At 42.5% G+C, this 12,836-nt stretch overlaps 1 long non-coding RNA gene across 1 annotated transcript; it reads right to left on the bottom strand.

The window, feature by feature from the left end:
• Window positions 1–9,646: 9,646 nt before the first annotated feature.
• LOC119309469 lies at window positions 9,647–12,830 on the bottom strand. The gene is made up of 2 exons (XR_005150524.1): window positions 11,272–12,830; window positions 9,647–10,997 (listed from the first exon to the last, which is right to left on the bottom strand). It is a non-coding gene; the product is annotated as an uncharacterized LOC119309469 (long non-coding RNA).
• Between the last annotated feature and the right edge of the window lie 6 nt (window positions 12,831–12,836).

Raw genomic sequence — 12,836 nt, 5'->3', positions numbered from 1 at the left:
CAAACCTTATATGCAGACTAAAAAGAAACGGAGGGAGTACCGTAGTATGGTCCATATCCTCTGACCTAGTGTGCCTTAAAAAAAATCACTGGGCAGAGTGTGATTAAAAATCCGTTGCTGGCCTGATCAGAGCGCGACCCGCACGGAGAACATTGGCCCGCGCTCGCGGAACACGCCGTGATCGCTTGCGTCCAAAGCGAAACCGTGCCCCGAGGCTGGCAGATCCCGTAGGAGGAGGAGGAGTAGGGCTGCGCCTGGGTTTCGCGAGACGCGCGCTAGCCGGCCAGGCCACGGCGCCATGGAAATTACCTTACTCGCGGATTCGTCGGCGGAGGCGGAGCAGCTGGCCCGAGTCGCTCGCGTCGCGATGCCAGTCCGCATGTTAGTAAGTAGATTTTATTTTCTCTGTCTCGAATTATTTGTCACAAAAATAAATGTATCTAGACTTTTTTTAATTTTGGATGCATTCATTTCTATTTATTTCTGTAACATGTAATTTTGAACTGAGGGAGTATTTATTTTGGGAAATGTTTGTAATCGGTGTGCCGGCGCAACGCTCGGCCGGTCTCCATCTCCACGTCATGCAGTACGTCCTCCCACGCGTCAAAACAGGCCCACGCACCGCTGTTTCTCCTTTCCTTATCCCCTAGTGAGCCTTCCTGTCCATTCATTTTCTACCTCATCTCCTTTCCCATGGATCTCAAATCAGTTCTCACGAAGGCAGGGGGAGGACATGGCCTACACCTTCTCCATCCTCATGGCTTCGACGGGGGGCGGCGCTGCTAACCACTGCGCGGTGGCGGCCTTGGGGCGGCGTGGCGGAGCGGGTGCTGGAGACGGGGGCGTCCATTGGTGTTGGAGACGGCGTCCAGCGATGCTGCAACCGGTCGAGCATGGCGCTGCCCACCATGGGCATGGTGACCACGCCGACGGGTGCTGCAACCACAGTGGCAAAATGATGGAACTGTGGTGGAGGATGCTGGAACCGGCTGAGCCCGGTGCTGCGACGAGGCGGCAATTTTTGGTGTGGCGAAGTTTTTGTTGGAACCAAGCATCAACGGTGCTACAACTAGCCACAAAATTTGCTGGAACCTGCATCCATCGGTGCTGGAACCGGACGCGCCCTCCCACCGCGGACGGTTTTTTGCTGGAACTTGCTACTTTTTTTTGCTACATCTACTTTTTTTGGATTTTGCTTCCTGTGATTTTGATGGGACTGGACGCGCCTCCGCACTGCTGACGTGCTTTTGGGCTGGAACCAGCTTCTATTTTTGCTGGAACTTGCTACATTTTCTGCTACATCGACTTCTTCATTTGGTGGTGATGTGTGGTGTTTTTGCTACAACCGGCGACTACAAAAGTTACATCCGGCGAGCGGATTTGCTACGACCAGCAATGAGTGTGAGCACTTCCTTTTTTTGCTAGCTCATTGTCGCTGCAACCGGCGACCGGCGCGACCGGAGCTACGGCCGGCGCCACGGGGAGCTGCAACCGCAAGCGCACGCTGCTGCATGCATGTAGCGAGAAACGCAAGAGGCGGCTGCGGCGGCTACGACGGCGACCTGCAAGGACGAGGACGACCGGCGGTGAGGGCAGCGACCGGCGGCGAGGGCAATGACTGGAGAGACGCGCCAGGCGGTGCTTCAAGGTGGTGCGTCGCTAGTCCATGGCTACCCGATGGAAGCTTTTTTTCTGAAGGAAAAAAAAACATCTAACAGAGGAAGGAGAGAGAATCGTGTGGCTATTCGATGTTTGATCGGACGCTGCTGATGCGACCGGCCCAAATTTCGACCGGTGCACCGGCGCGTATCACTCGCCATTTACTTTTAGGAAGCCTGTCCGCGGAGACGTGTAATAAGAGTATCTCGTGGCAGCCCAGGCTCGGGCGGGAGATCCTAGTCGGCGATCGCTGGGCTAGGTAGCGGACGCAGCGCTCGCATACACCTTGCGTGGGCCGACACAGCTAAACCAACGACCAGTCTCGCTCGTTAAGGGCACGTGCTTGATCGCACGTTTTTTTCGCCAGTTCGCTCGCGGTTGGACTAAAAAAAATCTTCGTGGTTGACCTGGGCGACCAGTTGACCATTCACCATAGACCCGTTGGTTCATTTTCTTTTGAAATGTTTGTCGATTTAAAAAATATTCTTGAATTTGAAAACTATTCAAAAATTGAAAAACAAAATCACGGATTTGAAAACAGTTCACCGATTTCGAATTGTTCATGGATTTGAAGAAAGTTCACGGCTTGAAAAAGTTTCACAAAATTGAAAAAAGATCACTAAATTGAAAAAAAAACTTCATGAAAAAAGCTCACCGATTTCAAAATGTTTACAGAATTGAAAAATGTGCAATCCTTGAAAAGTAGTTCATGGATTTGAAAACATTTCATGAACTTGAAAAATGTTCATGATTTAAAAAAATCACGAATGTGAAAAGGATAACTTCATGAAAAAATTAGTGGAAAAATAAAAGAGAGAAAATAAATAAAATAAAATATTTAGAAAGGAACAAAAAAACAAAAAAAAGGGATCCAGGGAAAACCAAACAAAACCGGTTTGTAAGAACCGTAGGGAACGTCCTAGGATGCTCCAAAACTGGTCAAAGGGAAGAGACTAGGAATGGTCCAGTCCATTAATCATGTACCCCCTCAGTCCCAATGGTGTCAAAAACGGTCTTGTATTATGAGACGGAGGGGTAGTCAAAAACTCCCTGTGCGCTACGAATAGGCTGTTAACCAGCTGAAAATTGCTAGTTGGGCACCATTGTGCCTGTTAAAAAAATTCCATAACATAGAGAATTTTGAAAAAAAAAATTATAAACACACACATGTATAGTACGTATGTGCAAAATTTTACAACAGACTTTCACACGTGCATACAAAGAAAAGATAAATATGCATTTTCAAATGGACCGCTGTTTTTGTTTTTGGGCAGGATTATTTTAATACAGCTTACAAATTACATTTTTTAAAAACAAAATTCCATGCATCTGTAGTGAACACATACAAGTTTCCACATAATTAATTTGAAACTTGTAAATAAGTTTAAAAAATCAAAATAAAGGACACCATGATGTTTGTGCACCATAACTTCGCACTCCTTAACCATGATGTTCACGGGCTTCGTCTAGGTACTGCTGGGCGGGTTCCATCCAGGAAACCATTCTGTTTGGGTCTTAGGGGACCTCCTATACGACGCTTCAGGCGCCCGTTCATGGAACTGGCGCTCACGCTGCCGCGCACTTGGGTCAGCCCAACGCGGGTGCTCGCTCGCATGTCGCTAGTCACTGGTCGAGGTTTGACCGGTCAGCTATTGACTCTTGAAAAAAAATTAAAAACGAAAAACGAAAAAAAAACAAAAAAATCATGAATTCAAAAAATTTCATGGATGTTAAAAAGGTTCAGAAACTTCAAAAAGTTCATAAATTGGAAAAAAAATCATCAAATTTGAAAAAAAAAGTTCTTCAAATTTGAAAAAAGTTCATCAATTTTGAAAAAATAGTTCATTCAATTTGAAAAATAATCTTCAAATTTGAAAAAAGTTCCTCGATTTGAAAAAAAGTTCATGAAGAAAAAGAGTAACTAATCAGGTTGGGTTGTGTGGCGCAGTGGTTAGTGCAGTGTCCCTCTGATGCGGGATGTTGCTGGTTTAATTTTCTACTCGAGCGTTGGGCCGGCACAACGCGAAGGGACTGTGTGCGCCCGTTTGCACAATGTATGCTAACGGGCGCCTGAAACGCCAAACAGGAAGCGCCAGGTCTTAGAGCGTGTAAACCTGAACATCACCCCACCTGAAACGCTAGTACATGGGCTAGGCCATATTGTCTCAAAAAAACATGGGCTGACCCATAAATGCGTCCCTCATTTCGCTCATATTAAATCTTCTGTTTATGACCACTTGAAACAAAATCTTCTGTTTTTTCCAAGTCGCTCCCAAACATCCCTCATGTTCGGGACAGTTCGTCCCGGTGGGCATCCCCAGCAAATGATTGTGCCAAAATTAATGTCGATGGTGCAACCTCATGCATGTAATGCAGGACTATGACAATAGCCGATGTATGCAGGAATCACACTGGTTTCTACCTCGGTGCATCAGCAGACAACAGTGGGTCTTGAAGGGATAAACGACCCAACCACCCTCGAAGGTATCGCATGCAGGTGCTAGTGGCATACATTTCTCTTCAAAATTTCTATGCGACCTCTGTTTGTCAAACAGTGGCAAAAGAAATCAAGGAGGGACCGAATGTAGGCTACGGTGCTATCATAGAGGAGAATAGGAGAAGGTTTTTTTTGTGTGTCTTATGTCCATGAACGTAAAAACTTTAATTTTGGAGCTCATTATCTCGCTAGGCTGGATGTTCCTTTTTGGGTACTGGCCGACATGTGTGGCTGGGTTTACCCCATGATCCAGCTCTTGAACCATTGAGTCCAAAAGAAAACGGCCCTCACATTAAGGTTTATTTTTTCTCTTTTGTTTTTCTATACTTTTACAAATAATATAAAAAGTATACATTTAAAAATATGTATATTCTACAAAATTATTTGGTGTATATAAAAAATGATCATCGTGTATTGGAAAAAAATGTTCTTCGGTGTGTTAAAAAATCACATGTTACAAAAATCTACACCACATACTAAATAATGTTCATTGTGTATTTAAAAAAAGTTTAACGTGTATTTCAAAAATTGCACCGCATGTCTAACAAATGTTCAAGGATATTTAAAAAATGCTCATTGAGTATCAAGAATTTTTTTACGTGTGTCAAAAATGTTCAGCATCTATTCAGAAATATTCACAGTTTGAATAATTTCACGTGTATATAAAAATGTTCATGCAATATTTTTCAAAAGCATGTATTTTCTAAAACACATGATATTTTTTAGTTTACATCATGAATGTTTTTTAATTAGTGGATGAATAGTTTATAGATACACATAGAAAAAAATTTAATACATGGTGAACAATTATGGAGAAGACGGCGAGTATTTTTTTAATACGTGATCAACCTTTTTCAAGTAAACGATAAACTATTTTCAATGCAACTGTGATTTTTCTTAAATATTTTGTGAACATTTTTGTTCAAAATATGATATGAGCCATGTTTTAATAAACAACAAACATTTAGGGAAAACACTATGAACTCTTTTGTTATACACGATGAACAAAAAAGTAGGAACCAAAAGAAAAGGAAAAAACACAACAAAGAACTGAATAAAAATTTAAAAATAAAAAATAAAGGGAATAAAATAATGTAATATAATATAAAAAGTAAAAATAATATAGAAAGGAACTAAAAAAATCGAGAGAAGAAAAGAAACATATAGGCAAACGTCACAAAACCCCCCCAAAAAGGATCACTTTCTAGACCGTGGCCCTGTAGGTGATTGCTAGGTATAGGTTTTGCGTCTTCTATGTCGGAAAAAAAAGGTTTTGCGTCTTCTGGCGACCCTGAAGGAGAGCTGTCGCCTCAAGCGCTGCCCTCCCGCCGCGGCCTGCCCAAGTTGGTTCCTGCATGTTAGTTCGTTTTTATTCTTTGTTGTTTTTGTTTCTTTATATCTTCGAAAATACTCTCCAGACATAAATAGCAGAAACTTAAATTTACTTAGAAATTATAGAAGCATGAATTTTCAAAAGTTAACACAGTGTAAAACAATTGTTTTTTTGTGAGGCAGTGTAAAATACTCCCTCCGTCCCACAAAGTAAGACATTTTTCTTATATTATGTGCCAGAGGGAGTAATTATTAGCGTAGTATTTCAAAAATTGATAGCATTCAAAATAATCATGACATTTAAAAAGGGTTTGCACATTTAGAACAAATGTACATGACCTTTTGAAAAGAGGTTTATATAATGTAAAAAAAGTTTATGTAATTCAAAAAAAATGTTTCATACCATTTAAAAATATCCATGTCATTCAAGAAACATGTTTCGTACCATTTAGAAAAAAATGATGTTACATTTCAAAAATATGTTCGTGATTTTTTTCATTTATAGAAAACATTTATACGATGTAAAAATGTTTGCACAATTTATCAAAATGTTTCTATCATACACAAAAATGTTTCAACGTGTACTTGAAATGAACACATATTCCAAAACATGTATCTCAAAATTTTAATCCCGTATTTGAAAAATGTGAAACATGTATGAGAAAAACTAGATGTAAAATAAAAAAGTACAATGAGTATGAAAGAAATAGACAACAAAACATATGTTTGAGAAAATGTTAATCATGTCTTTTAAAAAATGTTAAACATGTATAAAAAAGTTCTGGAAGTATACAAAAAATGTACAATATATATGAAAATGTAGACATGTGTTGAGAAAAGGAAAGAAAACAAAGAAAAACAGTGAAAATCAAAGAAACAAACAAAGTAAACCAAATAAAGAAGAAGGAAAACAAATAGAAAATGGAAAAAGACCAATCGAGGAAAAACAATACAAACGATGAAAAAAGATAATAAAACTGCAGAGGAAAACACCCACGTGCAGCTGCAACATTTGCCGGCCTAGTAACACCTTGCCGGTGGTGAGCTGGACTACGTCTATAAATAAGCGAGATATAGCTCCTGCACCTTCGATTACCCCACAAAGCTTCCACTTGGCCCGGCCACGACAAATTGGGCTCCTGCACTTTTCGCCGCTCAAAACTATTGGGCCAGCCCAATTTGCCGCTCGCTACACACGAGATTTAACTTTTGAGCCACAATCTCTCTCTGCCGGATATAAGGAAAATGGAGAGGGTAGTGGTGCGGGACCCACAAAGACATTGTCTCACAACAAAGAAGGCGGACAATGGGCGTGGGAAAATCGGGATGTGAGCCATATTTATTAACGGAAATGTTAACGCCCACACGTGTGGGCGTTTGCATCTCGTCCACACGCGTGGATCCGCGTCCGTTTGTATGTGCATAAATTTTGGCATGTTCTCAGTGCCACGTAGGACTGACCTAGTGTGTGGGCGTTCACCCGGTCGCCCACACAGTTGTTTCACCATACGAAAGGGGTTGGTGTGGGGGCGAGATACAGTTCGCCCACACGTCACTTTGCACGCACGCACAAGGGTTAGTGTGTGGGCATTTGCCATCTCGCCCACACGTCCGTCTCCTCTCCCACACCCAACCTGCTAGTTGCCATGTGTTTTGCAGTGCACATGGCAACTGCCCCTAGTGTGCTTCATAAGAAGGTGACAACTCTTTTTTTTATTCGAGTTGCCATGTGTTTTGCAGGGTACACGGCAACTGCCTAGTGTGCACGTAAGTAGATGGCAACTTTCTTTTAGCGAGTTGCCATCTGTTTTTACATGGTACGTGGCAACTGCCCTAACGTGCACATAAGCAGATGGCAACTCTTCATTTTTACATGGCAACTGCCCTAGCATACTTATGAGCACATGACAACCCTCTCAACTGCCTAGTGTTAGTATGTGACAACTCCTAAAATTTTGAAATCATGGCAACTATAATAAACCAGACCATACATGGCAACTGCAGTTGAGCAACCATGGCAACTGCAGTTGTCCGACATGGTAACCGTAGTTCAGCAACATGGCAACTGCAATTAAACGAACATGGACGAGGGTCTGGACCATGGCAACTGTTAGAATAAATCCGAGGTGCACCGTCAATCTACCGAGGACCAAGCAATTACACGAGCATGACACCGAGATTTGTTAACGAGGTCCACCATCATGGCTACATCCCCGGGGCCTGACTACGGGCGCTCCTCCCCATGACACCGTCACAATACCGCACCCTGGCCGCCCGGGCGCCGGCACACGCCGCCGGCTCCCCCGCGTGCCTGTGCTATTATGTTGGCATAGGTTACATCGTGTGTCTACCCCTACTATATATAAAAGGCTTAGGATACAAGTGTCCTATTAGGACACAACTCTTACCCTGTCTACACACAGTACGACTCCAAGTCCAACTGTAACCTAATTTGTACAATAATTTTCGACACAACTCTAACAAACTCCACCTTGACGAATATTCTCCACCACCTTGAATTCGTCCTTGCACCGAACCTCCATGTACATTGGACTTGAGATACGCCATGAGCACCGCTGCTACTCCCAGACTCCATGTGACTCCACCTGCAACTATAGTCCCTTCTTGTCTTCTTCACAATCAACACTCGAGTAAAATTAAGTTCCTCATTACTCTACCTTGTGCTTCCAACTTCTGGAGTATCCATCCAACACCATCACACACCGATTACAGTCTGCGTGAAAGTGAACAACTCACATATTGGACGCTACATATAAGAGTTACCTGAACTCAACGTCACCGCTCTTTCTTGACTGCTTGTCTGAAACTTGAAGGAATCTCACCGTCGCCCTGTGTCACCCTAAGTCAAATTCACAATTGTCTCACCCTTCTTCCGGATAATCTCTGGCATGTCCCACAGCTGTAGCACTCCGCCTCCTTCTGTATTTGTCATCCGCACTTTGCCATGTGCACTGAACACCACGGAATATACGGCCATGTACTCTTTCAACCTTTGACAATTTTAGACTTTCCGTCACTTTCTCAGATTCTCCATGGTCAACTCATGTCCATCAACTAGCACCGATAGACCCAGTCACCAACTTGAATCTGGTACTCGTCAACACTGCTTCAGCACCCTTGCACACTTTGTCTGACCACATGTCTGACCACCAGTGTCTGGCCTGTCGCTGTGTCCCGTGCTTACCGCACCCCTCGCCGCTATCACCGCGTCGAGCATCTGCTGTCCTGGTCGAGTCTTCAGGGTCGCGAACCACACCACTCAACCCCCACTGCAGAGAACCACCGATCATCACCAACCGATGCCGAGTATCACATCTCCATCAGACCACTAGTACCCAGTCCGATCCATGTGTCCCTCGCTATCCCGCTGAAATAGGCTTCGACTCTCTGTTAACTTACGCCGTAGCCCCTCCATCAATTCAGAGCATAGTCATCCATTAGACTCCAGCTCTACCTTCAACATGACTCCATGTAGCTGCGCTATGCTACCCCCGCGCTCCGTCGATTTCAAACTCTCATGTGTGCACTGCCTTGAATCAACCCTGCGCCATAGTCTTGTCGAAGCCGCACAAGCCCTCTGGCCTGCACCACGTGTTTCCACGCCCCAGAAGTCGGTCACCATCAGCATCACGCTCCTATGTCGTCGTCGCTGAAAACACCGTCGTCTTCTGCTTTGACCGATATCCTCGTCGATCTATCAGACTGTCCAGTCCAACCCAGCCGAACTTATCCGACTGCACCATGCTTCATCATGCGTCGTGTCCGCCTTGCACATCTATGCATTGCCTTGACGCCCTGTGTATGCATGCTCCTTTGCGACATGCTCCAGGCTCCTCTGAACCTTATACGCGTGTCGCCCGCGCTTGTCAACGCGCTTCCGCTGCCTGTCTACACACTCCAAGCCTTCTCAGCAAACTGACCCAGAAAAAACTTGAATGCAAACATCGGACGAATCCATTCACACCATATTTTTCATGTCAATGTTTGATGCTAGCTCTTCTGTGCACCTTAGTAGAAACTAGATAGGAAGTGCGGCTTGCCGCACTCCACCCGCCCCAGCCATATCCAACCTGATATGAAACATTTTGTATTTTATACGTTTATACGATGAAAGCAATAATGCAAAGGTTCAGTATGTTACAGAAAAAGTGAAAGGCTCAATAGTTCATGATAATTTATTTACAATATATACCACACAAGGCCACAAAAAAGAGAGTAATATCTATCCATAAACATAGTGTATAAGAACATGTGTTACACAGAATTTTTATCGCCCAACACCTTTGCAGTTGCAAAGGTCACATGTTACAGATATATAAGGTGCCCACTATGATAAAACAAAAAATTACTAATGGGCGCACAAGCCTTTGTTTTCTCCCTATCAGATTAACTTAGAGCATGTAAATGCTCAACTTGCGATGATAGCATGCAGGTCTTCATGTGTTTGCTGATGGTGTAACTTGCACAAGTAACTCCACGCTTAGTCTGACAAAATGATGACAGGTTCCATGTCTCTATGGAGCTTCCAGATCCGAGAAGCACAGAAAAAAGAACGGGAGTAAACCGGAGATGTCATGAGAATATAAATTTGTCAAAAGTGCAGGGATCAATGCACGGTATTTATCAAACCGAAATGCGCTAATTGGTTTGGGAGTACAACATTCACTTGATTTTATTTGGAAAAAAGGGAGTGTCTAACTGATTGATGGTGGATGTAAGTGTGAAGGAGGCAATGTAACTACAATCACACATGATGATGCCTTCAGAACAATAAAACAACCCAGCAAGGCCTGAAGACTTGCATAAGGGCATGGTCTCCATAAATACTTGATTCAAGCACCAAATCTCATATCAAATCATAATATAGTAATAGTGGTTCAGCATAAAGCAACAAGTTAGGGGCAAGCATAATATACATATGATTCTGTACAAAGTAGAGCATATATAGTAATAGTGGTTCTTTACAAAGGGCAAGCATGTGCATTTTTTCGGTTTGATTTGCACTGTGCTAATGAAAATAATATCACAAGCTTCTTTAGTTAATAAAGATGAATCAGAACCCCCAGGAAGATAAAAAGTGAAGTAGCATACTACTGTTTCTGAAGCATTTGACCATGTACATGAAGTGCTTTTGAATAGAATATGAATTTCCACCATCCTAAAGGGAAAGTAAATATAGAAACACACTCGTTTATGTTCTAGGCATTGTTATATATCAAAGAAAGAGGCGAAAACAGGCAGCAAACAATTTTATAGTGGAGAACTGGACATACAACTGGCTGGCTTCCTGAGGCTGAAAATGTTCACATGTTATATATTACCCACTTTACCTCTAGTATATATACAACTCAAGACATGATATAAGCTCGGTACGCAAGAATTAACCTGAGTTTGTTTGTTCGAAGGTCTTCTTCTCGATGAAAGCCTCACATTCTGACCACCAACCAAGGTCCCTTGCAGCAGTTACAGAGCTTGCTCAGCAGAAGGCCTGAATATGCAGTGACAGGAGTAATTTAGAAGGCAGTACTTCAAAAAAACAAGCAAAAGAAACAACTAAAGTGTTATAAACAGAAAAAAAATTGACCCAACATATCTAAACTAAGCTCAATGCTTTCATTACATGGATTCTTTTCATGTAACAGTACAACCCAACCATTGAGGATCAAATGCACAGCAAGGCAGAGCAAAAAAATTGAAGGACAATGTACAACAAACATTAACAGGGGCCAATAACATAACAACAGGGAGAAAAGCACTACAACCTGACCATTAGTTCTATCGATGCTGATGACCAGGGCCTCAAGGACATGAAGAGCATCCAACATCGAGTGAAATAAAAAAAATGCACGAAGCAAGAAGATTAGTATTGAAAAAATGCACGAAGCAAGAAGATCTACATGATGTCTTCTTAAGCAAAACATTATTAGTGATAACAGAAGGAGATAAAGAAAGTCAATAATAGTACAAAAGCATGTCATTATTTAAACTAAATATGTTTAAAGTCCCTATCTGATTTAGACTAAGCAGGAGAACACCCGATACAACTAAAAAAGCAAACCTCCATAAAGGTTTTTAAATTGCCAAACTTTACAGAAAGAAGAACCAGCTTATTTAATATCTAACAGACGTGGAGCAACTGAGCATGTCAACCAGAACTAAACCAAATGTCAGGATGAACAACCACCATCTTCCTGAGATTTTAAATTTGGTTAACGGGTTAAGCCATCTTTTAAGTTGAATGATAGTATGATGCCAAATAGAACATGTTTGTTAGAATGCAGACTGAATAATATAAACTGAATTTCAATTTGGATGATCCAATATTAACACATACAATATTTTGCTGGCCTGGTCGCTGGCCGCTATACCTCCTATACAGATGAGACATAATTTAAATTCACTTGCATAGAAATGCATCAGGTTCAATCTCCTTGAATGACAAAAAGTACAGACGCTCTTTCAAAGTAGGGAGAATATTTCATACCTCATACTATGTCATGCTCATTCACTAAATATAACGGGATGCAGTTCTGAATATTATTATTTAACCGGAAACACACAGTTCTGAATGCTCAATTTCCATTAAAAATGAGTTGTGTGTTCAAGGAATTATGCAAAAACAGGCAATAAATATGAACCTTCATGCCCAATATTTCCTGGCAGAAAATATAGAAACACGAGTTTGATGCTTTAAGTATACTATTTGTAAATTAAATTTTAAATATTTCTAGTTAAAGCCATCACATCTGATGGAAGGAAGCTTATGAGAACCACACGTCTACAATGACACAAGTTCTGAATGAAGCAATGTGAGTGAAGCACACAAGTTCTCACGGAATATTTTGAGAAACACCTGAACACGTACAGTCACGGTATACGGTTCTTACTGCGCTGTAAGCTGAGTATCTTAGATTGTAAGAATATAGCTAATCGAGTGCCTTTCAATCAAGTGGCTTCCATTCAGGCCACTTCCATTTAAGAACAGAGGCATCTAATTATCATGGCACTGGCACTTTGAAAGACATGGCAATTCAGTCAAGTGGCTTCCAGGCCACTTCCATTCTGAAAAATAAGAGGGAATCGAGTGCCATGAGAAAGAGAGAGAGGGGGGGAGAGGGAGATGTGAACCTGGACGAAGTGAAGCAGCGTGGATCTTGCATCAAAGAGGACAGACAACGGTGGTGGTCCGGCTACTGCTGGTGGCCGATGGTGGACGGAGTGTGTGGTCCTCACCGTTGCCAGCGATGGCGTGCCCGGGAGGTCGTCGGAGAGGGTGTGCATGGATTCACCATTCAGCGGGTGGCGCCGGCGAGTGGACCTTGACCTG

Source organism: Triticum dicoccoides, chromosome 5B (genome assembly GCF_002162155.2).
Source record: "Triticum dicoccoides isolate Atlit2015 ecotype Zavitan chromosome 5B, WEW_v2.0, whole genome shotgun sequence".
Classification (NCBI taxonomy): Eukaryota; Viridiplantae; Streptophyta; class Magnoliopsida; order Poales; family Poaceae; genus Triticum; species Triticum dicoccoides.
Note: the sequence above shows the minus strand (reverse complement) of the source record. Positions and strands in the feature narration are given on the sequence as shown.